General features: G+C 43.7%; 1 protein-coding gene across 1 annotated transcript in view; it reads right to left on the reverse strand.

Moving 5' to 3' along the window:
- The window catches only part of LOC311296301 (uncharacterized protein), a 141557-nt gene that overhangs the window by 123130 nt on the left and 988 nt on the right, over window positions 1-17439 (reverse strand). Inside the window, exons 2-8 of the mRNA XM_084418007.1 lie at window positions 15723-15782; window positions 13072-13131; window positions 10424-10483; window positions 7776-7835; window positions 5128-5187; window positions 2479-2538; window positions 159-218 (exon numbers count right to left, since the gene is read on the reverse strand). The gene's annotated coding sequence lies outside the window, so the exon portion shown is untranslated. The remainder of the gene's footprint in view (window positions 1-158; window positions 219-2478; window positions 2539-5127; window positions 5188-7775; window positions 7836-10423; window positions 10484-13071; window positions 13132-15722; window positions 15783-17439) is intronic.

Consider the following 17439-nt stretch of genomic DNA (forward strand, 5'->3'; position numbering starts at 1 on the left):
CCCTGTTCGTTTCAGCTCCTCTTTGTATTCAGAGCTCAAATGTATCGAGTAATACAATAAAACAGTTGGGACATGAGGTTCATTTATATCATAATCTTTTTTTCAGTTATTATAATTATTATATTGCTATCACAACTATATACTTTTTTTTACTTTACCTGTTTTGAGGTTCTTCTATTTCCTTGCTTTTTTCAGAGTCTTCAGTTGACTTCTCCTGACTTAGAAAAACAAACAAAAACAACTTTAAGGGTTTTTTGTATAGCATAGCCTTCTCTGTCAGCACCAAAGGATTTATATATTATAAATGCAGGGAGATAGTCAGGCTAACGGAGAAGATTTCAGAACTAGAGACACGCGTCCAAACTTTCATTGAGGATAGTAAGAGTGCAAGGGCTTTAGATACTGCTTTGGAGTGAACTCTGTACATTGTTCGGTTCCGGCTGTAGAGCCCGTGCAGCAGGGCAACTGGGTGACCATGAGACGCTGTCGTCGCAGGACAAAACACCGCTCTTCCGTTCCGATTACCATAACATATAGTTCCCTTTCAGTCAAGAACGTCAGACGTAGTAGACGTTGACTGAATGGGATCAAGCTAGGGAGCCTGCGGCGCGGGTATAAATGCGGAAGTGGATGCACACACCAGTTGCTTTTTGCTTTGGAGACGTTCGTTTGGTGTCTCTGAAGAGTATTGTTGTATTCAACGAGCGAGTGTGTCGGTGTACTTTTGGAAAAGACTCTCCCAGTGTTGGTGATTTCTACAGCGCAGTGCAGCGGTGGTCGCGAGCTTTCAGCTCTCAACTGTTGTTCTAAATGCAACAAATTTCTCTGTTTTGTTTGTTTGTGTGTTGTCAGTTGGTTGAGGGTGGAAAAGTGAGTGCTTCACTGGTTTCAGTTTGCTGAAATAAGTGTTGCCACGGGCATTCCCTGTGTGCTCCGGCACTGGTGACGGGAGCAACATGGGTGTGAGTGCGTCTTTTTCAAGATGCCATTCCGCCCCTGCGTTTCTGGATGCGATCGTTCCTGTCCCCCCAAATGGCAATTACCAAATACAATTGCACAATGGTTGTATCACGTATTTGTAGAATGTATATTTATATATGTATAATATATATGTGTATATCATGTATGTGTATAAATGCAGCACGTTGAGGCAGCTTTTGTGGATAGTTTGTGTTCTCATTGCGAGGATATGACTATCGGGGTGTTGAGATCTAGACTCGCCTTCATGCGTGAAGGTGGAGTCCCCATTACCAGGCCCCGCTACGGCGCCGTGTGGGATGGGTGATCAGAGGATCAAAGTGAGGCTTATCCGCCCGGTTACAATCCCTGTGGGCCCCTCACTCCTCTATCACATCGCAGCTGGTGGAGCCCCGTGTTAAGCGCGCTGGTCCTTCTTTAATGGACCGACCAGTCGTTTCATTCGGGGCCTCTTCAGAGGACAGGATGCTGATTGCAGCATCGGAGGGTGAGCTGACCTCTGGAAATGATGACTCGGCTGCGTTGTCTCCCTCTGGGAGTGTAACGTTGTCTGAGCCAGATCCAGAAACATCAGTGATGCTGAATCGGGCCGCCGAGGCTGTCGGGCTCGAGTGGAATCCTCTACCGTGTCCTGAACAGTCTCGGTTGGGTGATTGGTATCTCGGGATGGGCCGCGCTGGTTCTCAGCTCGCCACTCCAGTGCCTTTCCTTCCTCCCCGGAGTGCATGGAAAGCTTACCGGGTGGTAGACGGCACCTTTCTCTGCCAGAAACTGCCCGAATAAGTTCCCCCCCCTCACTACCCTTGATGGAGGAGCGGTGAAGGTTTGCGAGGCTGTCCCTCCAATGGAGCGGTCTGGCGAAATTTTGTCTCTAAATCAATCCCTCTAGCGCCACCAAGTGTCCAAAGTTTCACTTATGTTTGTGCTAATAACTTTCCAACCATAGAGCTAGAAATGAAATTAGTGGAAGAATTTTCATGACAGAAAATAATGTCATGTGATCCTGCCATGTGCTCCCCTTGTCATGCGTCCTATGTTGTCATTGGGTAATTGTCTTGATTGTTGTTCGATAGGTGTTCCTTGTTGTCATTAGTCTATATGTTTTTAGGCCCTTATGTTTGCCCTATTACTTTTCTCGTGTATTGAAGTAAGTTGGCGTCTCATGTTTCTATGTACCAGGTATTTGTTCATTGCCAAGTTAAGTTTTATGTTTTTTTCTGTTATAGTCTATGTTTCATGTTCTTGGGTCTTGTACTGTAAACCTCTGTTGGTGAATGTTTTTGTCCTGCAAGCTCGCCTCCAGTGGACTCTTACAGTTATAAATGACTTCAGTTTATATTACCCTGTTCGTTTCAGCTCCTCTTTGTATTCAGAGCTCAAATGTATCGAGTAATACAATAAAACAGTTGGGACATGAGGTTCATTTATATCATAATCTTTTTTTCAGTTATTATAATTATTATATTGCTATCACAACTATATACTTTTTTTTTACTTTACCTGTTTTGAGTTTCTTCTATTTCCTTGCTTTTTTCAGAGTCTTCAGTTGACTTCTCCTGACTTAGAAAAACAAACAAAAACAACTTTAAGGGTTTTTTGACAATTAATAAAAGTTTACTATTTTATACATAAAGATGATGTAAACAACATGTAGTGCAACTATTAATCACAATGTCTATAATGGATAAACTTAGTGTAAAGTACTTGAGTAATTGCACTTCATTACTTGAGCATTATTTTTGGGGATTTCTTTTAACTGTACTTGAGTTCTATTGCAACTTTACTGATTCCATTTGCATTGTTTTCATTTACTTTTTCCGATTACAAAGTATTTTATATATACATTCGTACCTGGCGTTTTTTTTTTCAAACACGGTGAGTCATGTCATCTCCTCCTATTATTGTCACTTGTACTTCGTGTCACATGTAAAGCATAGCCTTCTCTGTCAGCACCAAAGGATTTATATATGATAAATGCAGGGAGATAGTCAGGCTAAAGGAGAAGATTTCAGAACTAGAGACACGCATCCAAACTTTCATTGAGGATAGTAAGAGTGCAAGGGCTTTAGATACTGCTTTGGAGTGAACTCTGTACATTGTTCGGTTCCGGCTGTAGAGCCCGTGCAGCAGGGCAACTGGGTGACCATGAGACGCTGTCGTCGCAGGACAAAACACCGCCCTTCCGTTCCGATTACCATAACATATAATTCCCTTTCAGTCAAGAACGTCAGACGTAGTAGACGTTGACTGAATGGGATCAAGCTAGGGAGCCTGCGGCGCGGGTATAAATGCGGAAGTGGATGCACGCACCAGTTGCTTTTTGCTTTGGAGACGTTCGTTTGGTGTCTCTGAAGAGTATTGTTGTATTCAACGAGCGAGTGTGTCGGTGTACTTTTGGAAAAGACTCTCCCAGTGTTGGTGATTTCTACAGCGCAGTGCAGCGGTGGTCGCAAGCTTTTAGCTCTCAACTGTTGTTCTAAATGCAACAAATTTCTCTGTTTTGTTTGTTTGTGTGTTGTCAGTTGGTTGAGGGTGGAAAAGTGAGTGCTTCACTGGTTTCAGTTTGCTGAAATAAGTGTTGCCACGGGCATTCCCTGTGTGCTCCGGCACTGGTGACGGGAGCAACATGGGTGTGAGTGCGTCTTTTTCAAGATGCCATTCCGCCCCTGCGTTTCTGGATGCGATCGTTCCTGTCCCCCCAAATGGCAATTACCAAATACAATTGCACAATGGTTGTATCACGTATTTGTAGAATGTATATTTATATATGTATAATATATATGTGTATATCATGTATGTGTATAAATGCAGCACGTTGAGGCAGCTTTTGTGGATAGTTTGTGTTCTCATTGCGAGGATATGACTATCGGGGTGTTGAGATCTAGACTCGCCTTCATGCGTGAAGGTGGAGTCCCCATTACCAGGCCCCGCTACGGCGCCGTGTGGGATGGGTGATCAGAGGATCAAAGTGAGGCTTATCCGCCCGGTTACAATCCCTGTGGGCCCCTCACTCCTCTATCACATCGCAGCTGGTGGAGCCCCGTGTTAAGCGCGCTGGTCCTTCTTTAATGGACCGACCAGTCGTTTCATTCGGGGCCTCTTCAGAGGACAGGATGCTGATTGCAGCATCGGAGGGTGAGCTGACCTCTGGAAATGATGACTCGGCTGCGTTGTCTCCCTCTGGGAGTGTAACGTTGTCTGAGCCAGATCCAGAAACATCAGTGATGCTGAATCGGGCCGCCGAGGCTGTCGGGCTCGAGTGGAATCCTCTACCGTGTCCTGAACAGTCTCGGTTGGGTGATTGGTATCTCGGGATGGGCCGCGCTGGTTCTCAGCTCGCCACTCCAGTGCCTTTCCTTCCTCCCCGGAGTGCATGGAAAGCTTACCGGGTGGTAGACGGCACCTTTCTCTGCCAGAAACTGCCCGAATAAGTTTCCCCCCCTCACTACCCTTGACGGAGGAGCGGTGAAGGTTTGCGAGGCTGTCCCTCCAATGGAGCGGTCTGACTAAATTTAGTCTCTAAATCAATCCCTCTAGCGCCACCAAGTGTCCAAAGTTTCACTTATGTTTGTGCTAATAACTTTCCAACCATAGAGCTAGAAATGAAATTAGTGGAAGAATTTTCATGACAGAAAATAATGTCATGTGATCCTGCCATGTGCTCCCCTTGTCATGCGTCCTATGTTGTCATTGGGTAATTGTCTTGATTGTTGTTCGATAGGTGTTCCTTGTTGTCATTAGTCTATATGTTTTTAGGCCCTTATGTTTGCCCTATTACTTTTCTCGTGTATTGAAGTAAGTTGGCGTCTCATGTTTCTATGTACCAGGTATTTGTTCATTGCCAAGTTAAGTTTTATGTTTTTTTCTGTTATAGTCTATGTTTCATGTTCTTGGGTCTTGTACTGTAAACCTCTGTTGGTGAATGTTTTTGTCCTGCAAGCTCGCCTCCAGTGGACTCTTACAGTTATAAATGACTTCAGTTTATATTACCCTGTTCGTTTCAGCTCCTCTTTGTGTTCAGAGCTCAAATGTATCGAGTAATACAATAAAACAGTTGGGACATGAGGTTCATTTATATCATAATCTTTTTTTCAGTTATTATAATTATTATATTGCTATCACAACTATATACTTTTTTTTTTACTTTACCTGTTTTGAGTTTCTTCTATTTCCTTGCTTTTTTCAGAGTCTTCAGTTGACTTCTCCTGACTTAGAAAAACAAACAAAAACAACTTTAAGGGTTTTTTGACAATTAATAAAAGTTTACTATTTTATACATAAAGATGATGTAAACAACATGTAGTGCAACTATTAATCACAATGTCTATGATGGATAAACTTAGTGTAAAGTACTTGAGTAATTGCACTTCATTACTTGAGCATTATTTTTGGGGATTTCTTTTAACTGTACTTGAGTTCTATTGCAACTTTACTGATTCCATTTGCATTGTTTTCATTTACTTTTTCCGATTACAAAGTATTTTATATATACATTCGTACCTGGCGTTTTTTTTTTCAAACACGGTGAGTCATGTCATCTCCTCCTATTATTGTCACTTGTACTTCGTGTCACATGTAAAGCATAGCCTTCTCTGTCAGCACCAAAGGATTTATATATGATAAATGCAGGGAGATAGTCAGGCTAAAGGAGAAGATTTCAGAACTAGAGACACGCATCCAAACTTTCATTGAGGATAGTAAGAGTGCAAGGGCTTTAGATACTGCTTTGGAGTGAACTCTGTACATTGTTCGGTTCCGGCTGTAGAGCCCGTGCAGCAGGGCAACTGGGTGACCATGAGACGCTGTCGTCGCGGGACAAAACACTGCTCTTCCGTTCCGATTACCATAACATATAGTTCCCTTTCAGTCAAGAACGTCAGACGTAGTAGACGTTGACTGAATGGGATCAAGCTAGGGAGCCTGCGGCGCGGGTATAAATGCGGAAGTGGATGCACGCACCAGTTGCTTTTTGCTTTGGAGACGTTCGTTTGGTGTCTCTGAAGAGTATTGTTGTATTCAACGAGCGAGTGTGTCGGTGTACTTTTGGAAAAGACTCTCCCAGTGTTGGTGATTTCTACAGCGCAGTGCAGCGGTGGTCGCGAGCTTTTAGCTCTCAACTGTTGTTCTAAATGCAACAAATTTCTCTGTTTTGTTTGTTTGTGTGTTGTCAGTTGGTTGAGGGTGGAAAAGTGAGTGCTTCACTGGTTTCAGTTTGCTGAAATAAGTGTTGCCACGGGCATTCCCTGTGTGCTCCGGCACTGGTGACGGGAGCAACATGGGTGTGAGTGCGTCTTTTTCAAGATGCCATTCCGCCCCTGCGTTTCTGGATGCGATCGTTCCTGTCCCCCCAAATGGCAATTACCAAATACAATTGCACAATGGTTGTATCACGTATTTGTAGAATGTATATTTATATATGTATAATATATATGTGTATATCATGTATGTGTATAAATGCAGCACGTTGAGGCAGCTTTTGTGGATAGTTTGTGTTCTCATTGCGAGGATATGACTATCGGGGTGTTGAGATCTAGACTCGCCTTCATGCGTGAAGGTGGAGTCCCCATTACCAGGCCCCGCTACGGCGCCGTGTGGGATGGGTGATCAGAGGATCAAAGTGAGGCTTATCCGCCCGGTTACAATCCCTGTGGGCCCCTCACTCCTCTATCACATCGCAGCTGGTGGAGCCCCGTGTTAAGCGCGCTGGTCCTTCTTTAATGGACCGACCAGTCGTTTCATTCGGGGCCTCTTCAGAGGACAGGATGCTGATTGCAGCATCGGAGGGTGAGCTGACCTCTGGAAATGATGACTCGGCTGCGTTGTCTCCCTCTGGGAGTGTAACGTTGTCTGAGCCAGATCCAGAAACATCAGTGATGCTGAATCGGGCCGCCGAGGCTGTCGGGCTCGAGTGGAATCCTCTACCGTGTCCTGAACAGTCTCGGTTGGGTGATTGGTATCTCGGGATGGGCCGCGCTGGTTCTCAGCTCGCCACTCCAGTGCCTTTCCTTCCTCCCCGGAGTGCATGGAAAGCTTACCGGGTGGTAGACGGCACCTTTCTCTGCCAGAAACTGCCCGAATAAGTTCCCCCCCCTCACTACCCTTGATGGAGGAGCGGTGAAGGTTTGCGAGGCTGTCCCTCCAATGGAGCGGTCTGGCGAAATTTTGTCTCTAAATCAATCCCTCTAGCGCCACCAAGTGTCCAAAGTTTCACTTATGTTTGTGCTAATAACTTTCCAACCATAGAGCTAGAAATGAAATTAGTGGAAGAATTTTCATGACAGAAAATAATGTCATGTGATCCTGCCATGTGCTCCCCTTGTCATGCGTCCTATGTTGTCATTGGGTAATTGTCTTGATTGTTGTTCGATAGGTGTTCCTTGTTGTCATTAGTCTATATGTTTTTAGGCCCTTATGTTTGCCCTATTACTTTTCTCGTGTATTGAAGTAAGTTGGCGTCTCATGTTTCTATGTACCAGGTATTTGTTCATTGCCAAGTTAAGTTTTATGTTTTTTTCTGTTATAGTCTATGTTTCATGTTCTTGGGTCTTGTACTGTAAACCTCTGTTGGTGAATGTTTTTGTCCTGCAAGCTCGCCTCCAGTGGACTCTTACAGTTATAAATGACTTCAGTTTATATTACCCTGTTCGTTTCAGCTCCTCTTTGTATTCAGAGCTCAAATGTATCGAGTAATACAATAAAACAGTTGGGACATGAGGTTCATTTATATCATAATCTTTTTTTCAGTTATTATAATTATTATATTGCTATCACAACTATATACTTTTTTTTTACTTTACCTGTTTTGAGTTTCTTCTATTTCCTTGCTTTTTTCAGAGTCTTCAGTTGACTTCTCCTGACTTAGAAAAACAAACAAAAACAACTTTAAGGGTTTTTTGACAATTAATAAAAGTTTACTATTTTATACATAAAGATGATGTAAACAACATGTAGTGCAACTATTAATCACAATGTCTATGATGGATAAACTTAGTGTAAAGTACTTGAGTAATTGCACTTCATTACTTGAGCATTATTTTTGGGGATTTCTTTTAACTGTACTTGAGTTCTATTGCAACTTTACTGATTCCATTTGCATTGTTTTCATTTACTTTTTCCGATTACAAAGTATTTTATATATACATTCGTACCTGGCGTTTTTTTTTTCAAACACGGTGAGTCATGTCATCTCCTCCTATTATTGTCACTTGTACTTCGTGTCACATGTAAAGCATAGCCTTCTCTGTCAGCACCAAAGGATTTATATATGATAAATGCAGGGAGATAGTCAGGCTAAAGGAGAAGATTTCAGAACTAGAGACACGCATCCAAACTTTAATTGAGGATAGTAAGAGTGCAAGGGCTTTAGATACTGCTTTGGAGTGAACTCTGTACATTGTTCGGTTCCGGCTGTAGAGCCCGTGCAGCAGGGCAACTGGGTGACCATGAGACGCTGTCGTCGCAGGACAAAACACCGCTCTTCCGTTCCGATTACCATAACATATAATTCCCTTTCAGTCAAGAACGTCAGACGTAGTAGACGTTGACTGAATGGGATCAAGCTAGGGAGCCTGCGGCGCGGGTATAAATGCGGAAGTGGATGCACGCACCAGTTGCTTTTTGCTTTGGAGACGTTCGTTTGGTGTCTCTGAAGAGTATTGTTGTATTCAACGAGCGAGTGTGTCGGTGTACTTTTGGAAAAGACTCTCCCAGTGTTGGTGATTTCTACAGCGCAGTGCAGCGGTGGTCGCGAGCTTTTAGCTCTCAACTGTTGTTCTAAATGCAACAAATTTCTCTGTTTTGTTTGTTTGTGTGTTGTCAGTTGGTTGAGGGTGGAAAAGTGAGTGCTTCACTGGTTTCAGTTTGCTGAAATAAGTGTTACCGCAGGCATTCCCTGTGTGCTCCGGCACTGGTGACGGGAGCAACATGGGTGTGAGTGCGTCTTTTTCAAGATGCCATTCCGCCCCTGCGTTTCTGGATGCGATCGTTCCTGTCCCCCCAAATGGCAATTACCAAATACAATTGCACAATGGTTGTATCACGTATTTGTAGAATGTATATTTATATATGTATAATATATATGTGTATATCATGTATGTGTATAAATGCAGCACGTTGAGGCAGCTTTTGTGGATAGTTTGTGTTCTCATTGCGAGGATATGACTATCGGGGTGTTGAGATCTAGACTCGCCTTCATGCGTGAAGGTGGAGTCCCCATTACCAGGCCCCGCTACGGCGCCGTGTGGGATGGGTGATCAGAGGATCAAAGTGAGGCTTATCCGCCCGGTTACAATCCCTGTGGGCCCCTCACTCCTCTATCACATCGCAGCTGGTGGAGCCCCGTGTTAAGCGCGCTGGTCCTTCTTTAATGGACAGACCAGTCGTTTCATTCGGGGCCTCTTCAGAGGACAGGATGCTGATTGCAGCATCGGAGGGTGAGCTGACCTCTGGAAATGATGACTCGGCTGCGTTGTCTCCCTCTGGGAGTGTAACGTTGTCTGAGCCAGATCCAGAAACATCAGTGATGCTGAATCGGGCCGCCGAGGCTGTCGAGCTCGAGTGGAATCCTCTACCGTGTCCTGAACAGTCTCGGTTGGGTGATTGGTATCTCGGGATGGGCCGCGCTGGTTCTCAGCTCGCCACTCCAGTGCCTTTCCTTCCTCCCCGGAGTGCATGGAAAGCTTACCGGGTGGTAGACGGCACCTTTCTCTGCCAGAAACTGCCCGAATAAGTTCCCCCCCCTCACTACCCTTGATGGAGGAGCGGTGAAGGTTTGCGAGGCTGTCCCTCCAATGGAGCGGTCTGGCGAAATTTTGTCTCTAAATCAATCCCTCTAGCGCCACCAAGTGTCCAAAGTTTCACTTATGTTTGTGCTAATAACTTTCCAACCATAGAGCTAGAAATGAAATTAGTGGAAGAATTTTCATGACAGAAAATAATGTCATGTGATCCTGCCATGTGCTCCCCTTGTCATGCGTCCTATGTTGTCATTGGGTAATTGTCTTGATTGTTGTTCGATAGGTGTTCCTTGTTGTCATTAGTCTATATGTTTTTAGGCCCTTATGTTTGCCCTATTACTTTTCTCGTGTATTGAAGTAAGTTGGCGTCTCATGTTTCTATGTACCAGGTATTTGTTCATTGCCAAGTTAAGTTTTATGTTTTTTTCTGTTATAGTCTATGTTTCATGTTCTTGGGTCTTGTACTGTAAACCTCTGTTGGTGAATGTTTTTGTCCTGCAAGCTCGCCTCCAGTGGACTCTTACAGTTATAAATGACTTCAGTTTATATTACCCTGTTCGTTTCAGCTCCTCTTTGTATTCAGAGCTCAAATGTATCGAGTAATACAATAAAACAGTTGGGACATGAGGTTCATTTATATCATAATCTTTTTTTCAGTTATTATAATTATTATATTGCTATCACAACTATATACTTTTTTTTTAATTTACCTGTTTTGAGTTTCTTCTATTTCCTTGCTTTTTTCAGAGTCTTCAGTTGACTTCTCCTGACTTAGAAAAACAAACAAAAACAACTTTAAGGGTTTTTTGACAATTAATAAAAGTTTACTATTTTATACATAAAGATGATGTAAACAACATGTAGTGCAACTATTAATCACAATGTCTATAATGGATAAACTTAGTGTAAAGTACTTGAGTAATTGCACTTCATTACTTGAGCATTATTTTTGGGGATTTCTTTTAACTGTACTTGAGTTCTATTGCAACTTTACTGATTCCATTTGCATTGTTTTCATTTACTTTTTCCGATTACAAAGTATTTTATATATACATTCGTACCTGGCGTTTTTTTTTTCAAACACGGTGAGTCATGTCATCTCCTCCTATTATTGTCACTTGTACTTCGTGTCACATGTAAAGCATAGCCTTCTCTGTCAGCACCAAAGGATTTATATATGATAAATGCAGGGAGATAGTCAGGCTAAAGGAGAAGATTTCAGAACTAGAGACACGCATCCAAACTTTCATTGAGGATAGTAAGAGTGCAAGGGCTTTAGATACTGCTTTGGAGTGAACTCTGTACATTGTTCGGTTCCGGCTGTAGAGCCCGTGCAGCAGGGCAACTGGGTGACCATGAGACGCTGTCGTCGCAGGACAAAACACCGCTCTTCCGTTCCGATTACCATAACATATAATTCCCTTTCAGTCAAGAACGTCAGACGTAGTAGACGTTGACTGAATGGGATCAAGCTAGGGAGCCTGCGGCGCGGGTATAAATGCGGAAGTGGATGCACGCACCAGTTGCTTTTTGCTTTGGAGACGTTCGTTTGGTGTCTCTGAAGAGTATTGTTGTATTCAACGAGCGAGTGTGTCGGTGTACTTTTGGAAAAGACTCTCCCAGTGTTGGTGATTTCTACAGCGCAGTGCAGCGGTGGTCGCGAGCTTTTAGCTCTCAACTGTTGTTCTAAATGCAACAAATTTCTCTGTTTTGTTTGTTTGTGTGTTGTCAGTTGGTTGAGGGTGGAAAAGTGAGTGCTTCACTGGTTTCAGTTTGCTGAAATAAGTGTTGCCACGGGCATTCCCTGTGTGCTCCGGCACTGGTGACGGGAGCAACATGGGTGTGAGTGCGTCTTTTTCAAGATGCCATTCCGCCCCTGCGTTTCTGGATGCGATCGTTCCTGTCCCCCCAAATGGCAATTACCAAATACAATTGCACAATGGTTGTATCACGTATTTGTAGAATGTATATTTATATATGTATAATATATATGTGTATATCATGTATGTGTATAAATGCAGCACGTTGAGGCAGCTTTTGTGGATAGTTTGTGTTCTCATTGCGAGGATATGACTATCGGGGTGTTGAGATCTAGACTCGCCTTCATGCGTGAAGGTGGAGTCCCCATTACCAGGCCCCGCTACGGCGCCGTGTGGGATGGGTGATCAGAGGATCAAAGTGAGGCTTATCCGCCCGGTTACAATCCCTGTGGGCCCCTCACTCCTCTATCACATCGCAGCTGGTGGAGCCCCGTGTTAAGCGCGCTGGTCCTTCTTTAATGGACCGACCAGTCGTTTCATTCGGGGCCTCTTCAGAGGACAGGATGCTGATTGCAGCATCGGAGGGTGAGCTGACCTCTGGAAATGATGACTCGGCTGCGTTGTCTCCCTCTGGGAGTGTAACGTTGTCTGAGCCAGATCCAGAAACATCAGTGATGCTGAATCGGGCCGCCGAGGCTGTCGGGCTCGAGTGGAATCCTCTACCGTGTCCTGAACAGTCTCGGTTGGGTGATTGGTATCTCGGGATGGGCCGCGCTGGTTCTCAGCTCGCCACTCCAGTGCCTTTCCTTCCTCCCCGGAGTGCATGGAAAGCTTACCGGGTGGTAGACGGCACCTTTCTCTGCCAGAAACTGCCCGAATAAGTTCCCCCCCCTCACTACCCTTGATGGAGGAGCGGTGAAGGTTTGCGAGGCTGTCCCTCCAATGGAGCGGTCTGGCGAAATTTTGTCTCTAAATCAATCCCTCTAGCGCCACCAAGTGTCCAAAGTTTCACTTATGTTTGTGCTAATAACTTTCCAACCATAGAGCTAGAAATGAAATTAGTGGAAGAATTTTCATGACAGAAAATAATGTCATGTGATCCTGCCATGTGCTCCCCTTGTCATGCGTCCTATGTTGTCATTGGGTAATTGTCTTGATTGTTGTTCGATAGGTGTTCCTTGTTGTCATTAGTCTATATGTTTTTAGGCCCTTATGTTTGCCCTATTACTTTTCTCGTGTATTGAAGTAAGTTGGCGTCTCATGTTTCTATGTACCAGGTATTTGTTCATTGCCAAGTTAAGTTTTATGTTTTTTTCTGTTATAGTCTATGTTTCATGTTCTTGGGTCTTGTACTGTAAACCTCTGTTGGTGAATGTTTTTGTCCTGCAAGCTCGCCTCCAGTGGACTCTTACAGTTATAAATGACTTCAGTTTATATTACCCTGTTCGTTTCAGCTCCTCTTTGTATTCAGAGCTCAAATGTATCGAGTAATACAATAAAACAGTTGGGACATGAGGTTCATTTATATCATAATCTTTTTTTCAGTTATTATAATTATTATATTGCTATCACAACTATATACTTTTTTTTTACTTTACCTGTTTTGAGTTTCTTCTATTTCCTTGCTTTTTTCAGAGTCTTCAGTTGACTTCTCCTGACTTAGAAAAACAAACAAAAACAACTTTAAGGGTTTTTTGACAATTAATAAAAGTTTACTATTTTATACATAAAGATGATGTAAACAACATGTAGTGCAACTATTAATCACAATGTCTATGATGGATAAACTTAGTGTAAAGTACTTGAGTAATTGCACTTCATTACTTGAGCATTATTTTTGGGGATTTCTTTTAACTGTACTTGAGTTCTATTGCAACTTTACTGATTCCATTTGCATTGTTTTCATTTACTTTTTCCGATTACAAAGTATTTTATATATACATTCGTACCTGGCGTTTTTTTTTTCAAACACGGTGAGTCATGTCATCTCCTCCTATTATTGTCACTTGTACTTCGTGTCACATGTAAAGCATAGCCTTCTCTGTCAGCACCAAAGGATTTATATATGATAAATGCAGGGAGATAGTCAGGCTAAAGGAGAAGATTTCAGAACTAGAGACACGCATCCAAACTTTCATTGAGGATAGTAAGAGTGCAAGGGCTTTAGATACTGCTTTGGAGTGAACTCTGTACATTGTTCGGTTCCGGCTGTAGAGCCCGTGCAGCAGGGCAACTGGGTGACCATGAGACGCTGTCGTCGCAGGACAAAACACCGCTCTTCCGTTCCGATTACCATAACATATAATTCCCTTTCAGTCAAGAACGTCAGACGTAGTAGACGTTGACTGAATGGGATCAAGCTAGGGAGCCTGCGGCGCGGGTATAAATGCGGAAGTGGATGCACGCACCAGTTGCTTTTTGCTTTGGAGACGTTCGTTTGGTGTCTCTGAAGAGTATTGTTGTATTCAACGAGCGAGTGTGTCGGTGTACTTTTGGAAAAGACTCTCCCAGTGTTGGTGATTTCTACAGCGCAGTGCAGCGGTGGTCGCAAGCTTTTAGCTCTCAACTGTTGTTCTAAATGCAACAAATTTCTCTGTTTTGTTTGTTTGTGTGTTGTCAGTTGGTTGAGGGTGGAAAAGTGAGTGCTTCACTGGTTTCAGTTTGCTGAAATAAGTGTTGCCACGGGCATTCCCTGTGTGCTCCGGCACTGGTGACGGGAGCAACATGGGTGTGAGTGCGTCTTTTTCAAGATGCCATTCCGCCCCTGCGTTTCTGGATGCGATCGTTCCTGTCCCCCCAAATGGCAATTACCAAATACAATTGCACAATGGTTGTATCACGTATTTGTAGAATGTATATTTATATATGTATAATATATATGTGTATATCATGTATGTGTATAAATGCAGCACGTTGAGGCAGCTTTTGTGGATAGTTTGTGTTCTCATTGCGAGGATATGACTATCGGGGTGTTGAGATCTAGACTCGCCTTCATGCGTGAAGGTGGAGTCCCCATTACCAGGCCCCGCTACGGCGCCGTGTGGGATGGGTGATCAGAGGATCAAAGTGAGGCTTATCCGCCCGGTTACAATCCCTGTGGGCCCCTCCTCACTCCTCTATCACATCGCAGCTGGTGGAGCCCCGTGTTAAGCGCGCTGGTCCTTCTTTAATGGACCGACCAGTCGTTTCATTCGGGGCCTCTTCAGAGGACAGGATGCTGATTGCAGCATCGGAGGGTGAGCTGACCTCTGGAAATGATGACTCGGCTGCTTTGTCTCCCTCTGGGAGTGTAACGTTGTCTGAGCCAGATCCAGAAACATCAGTGATGCTGAATCGGGCCGCCGAGGCTGTCGGGCTCGAGTGGAATCCTCTACCGTGTCCTGAACAGTCTCGGTTGGGTGATTGGTATCTCGGGATGGGCCGCGCTGGTTCTCAGCTCGCCACTCCAGTGCCTTTCCTTCCTCCCCGGAGTGCATGGAAAGCTTACCGGGTGGTAGACGGCACCTTTCTCTGCCAGAAACTGCCCGAATAAGTTCCCCCCCCTCACTACCCTTGATGGAGGAGCGGTGAAGGTTTGCGAGGCTGTCCCTCCAATGGAGCGGTCTGGCGAAATTTTGTCTCTAAATCAATCCCTCTAGCGCCACCAAGTGTCCAAAGTTTCACTTATGTTTGTGCTAATAACTTTCCAACCATAGAGCTAGAAATGAAATTAGTGGAAGAATTTTCATGACAGAAAATAATGTCATGTGATCCTGCCATGTGCTCCCCTTGTCATGCGTCCTATGTTGTCATTGGGTAATTGTCTTGATTGTTGTTCGATAGGTGTTCCTTGTTGTCATTAGTCTATATGTTTTTAGGCCCTTATGTTTGCCCTATTACTTTTCTCGTGTATTGAAGTAAGTTGGCGTCTCATGTTTCTATGTACCAGGTATTTGTTCATTGCCAAGTTAAGTTTTATGTTTTTTTCTGTTATAGTCTATGTTTCATGTTCTTGGGTCTTGTACTGTAAACCTCTGTTGGTGAATGTTTTTGTCCTGCAAGCTCGCCTCCAGTGGACTCTTACAGTTATAAATGACTTCAGTTTATATTACCCTGTTCGTTTCAGCTCCTCTTTGTGTTCAGAGCTCAAATGTATCGAGTAATACAATAAAACAGTTGGGACATGAGGTTCATTTATATCATAATCTTTTTTTCAGTTATTATAATTATTATATTGCTATCACAACTATATACTTTTTTTTTACTTTACCTGTTTTGAGTTTCTTCTATTTCCTTGCTTTTTTCAGAGTCTTCAGTTGACTTCTCCTGACTTAGAAAAACAAACAAAAACAACTTTAAGGGTTTTTTGACAATTAATAAAAGTTTACTATTTTATACATAAAGATGATGTAAACAACATGTAGTGCAACTATTAATCACAATGTCTATGATGGATAAACTTAGTGTAAAGTACTTGAGTAATTGCACTTCATTACTTGAGCATTATTTTTGGGGATTTCTTTTAACTGTACTTGAGTTCTATTGCAACTTTACTGATTCCATTTGCATTGTTTTCATTTACTTTTTCCGATTACAAAGTATTTTATATATACATTCGTACCTGGCGTTTTTTTTTTCAAACACGGTGAGTCATGTCATCTCCTCCTATTATTGTCACTTGTACTTCGTGTCACATGTAAAGCATAGCCTTCTCTGTCAGCACCAAAGGATTTATATATGATAAATGCAGGGAGATAGTCAGGCTAAAGGAGAAGATTTCAGAACTAGAGACACGCATCCAAACTTTCATTGAGGATAGTAAGAGTGCAAGGGCTTTAGATACTGCTTTGGAGTGAACTCTGTACATTGTTCGGTTCCGGCTGTAGAGCCCGTGCAGCAGGGCAACTGGGTGACCATGAGACGCTGTCGTCGCAGGACAAAACACCGCTCTTCCGTTCCAATTACCATAACATATAGTTCCCTTTCAGTCAAGAACGTCAGACGTAGTAGACGTTGACTGAATGGGATCAAGCTAGGGAGCCTGCGGCGCGGGTATAAATGCGGAAGTGGATGCACGCACCAGTTGCTTTTTGCTTTGGAGACGTTCGTTTGGTGTCTCTGAAGAGTATTGTTGTATTCAACGAGCGAGTGTTTCGGTGTACTTTTGGAAAAGACTCTCCCAGTGTTGGTGATTTCTACAGCGCAGTGCAGCGGTGGTCGCAAGCTTTTAGCTCTCAACTGTTGTTCTAAATGCAACAAATTTCTCTGTTTTGTTTGTTTGTGTGTTGTCAGTTGGTTGAGGGTGGAAAAGTGAGTGCTTCACTGGTTTCAGTTTGCTGAAATAAGTGTTGCCACGGGCATTCCCTGTGTGCTCCGGCACTGGTGACGGGAGCAACATGGGTGTGAGTGCGTCTTTTTCAAGATGCCATTCCGCCCCTGCGTTTCTGGATGCGATCGTTCCTGTCCCCCCAAATGGCAATTACCAAATACAATTGCACAATGGTTGTATCACGTATTTGTAGAATGTATATTTATATATGTATAATATATATGTGTATATCATGTATGTGTATAAATGCAGCACGTTGAGGCAGCTTTTGTGGATAGTTTGTGTTCTCATTGCGAGGATATGACTATCGGGGTGTTGAGATCTAGACTCGCCTTCATGCGTGAAGGTGGAGTCCCCATTACCAGGCCCCGCTACGGCGCCGTGTGGGATGGGTGATCAGAGGATCAAAGTGAGGCTTATCCGCCCGGTTACAATCCCTGTGGGCCCCTCACTCCTCTATCACATCGCAGCTGGTGGAGCCCCGTGTTAAGCGCGCTGGTCCTTCTTTAATGGACCGACCAGTCGTTTCATTCGGGGCCTCTTCAGAGGACAGGATGCTGATTGCAGCATCGGAGGGTGAGCTGACCTCTGGAAATGATGACTCGGCTGCGTTGTCTCCCTCTGGGAGTGTAACGTTGTCTGAGCCAGATCCAGAAAC

Source organism: Rutilus rutilus (assembly GCF_951802725.1).
Source record: "Rutilus rutilus genome assembly, chromosome: 8".
In the NCBI taxonomy this organism is placed as follows: Eukaryota; Metazoa; Chordata; class Actinopteri; order Cypriniformes; family Leuciscidae; genus Rutilus; species Rutilus rutilus.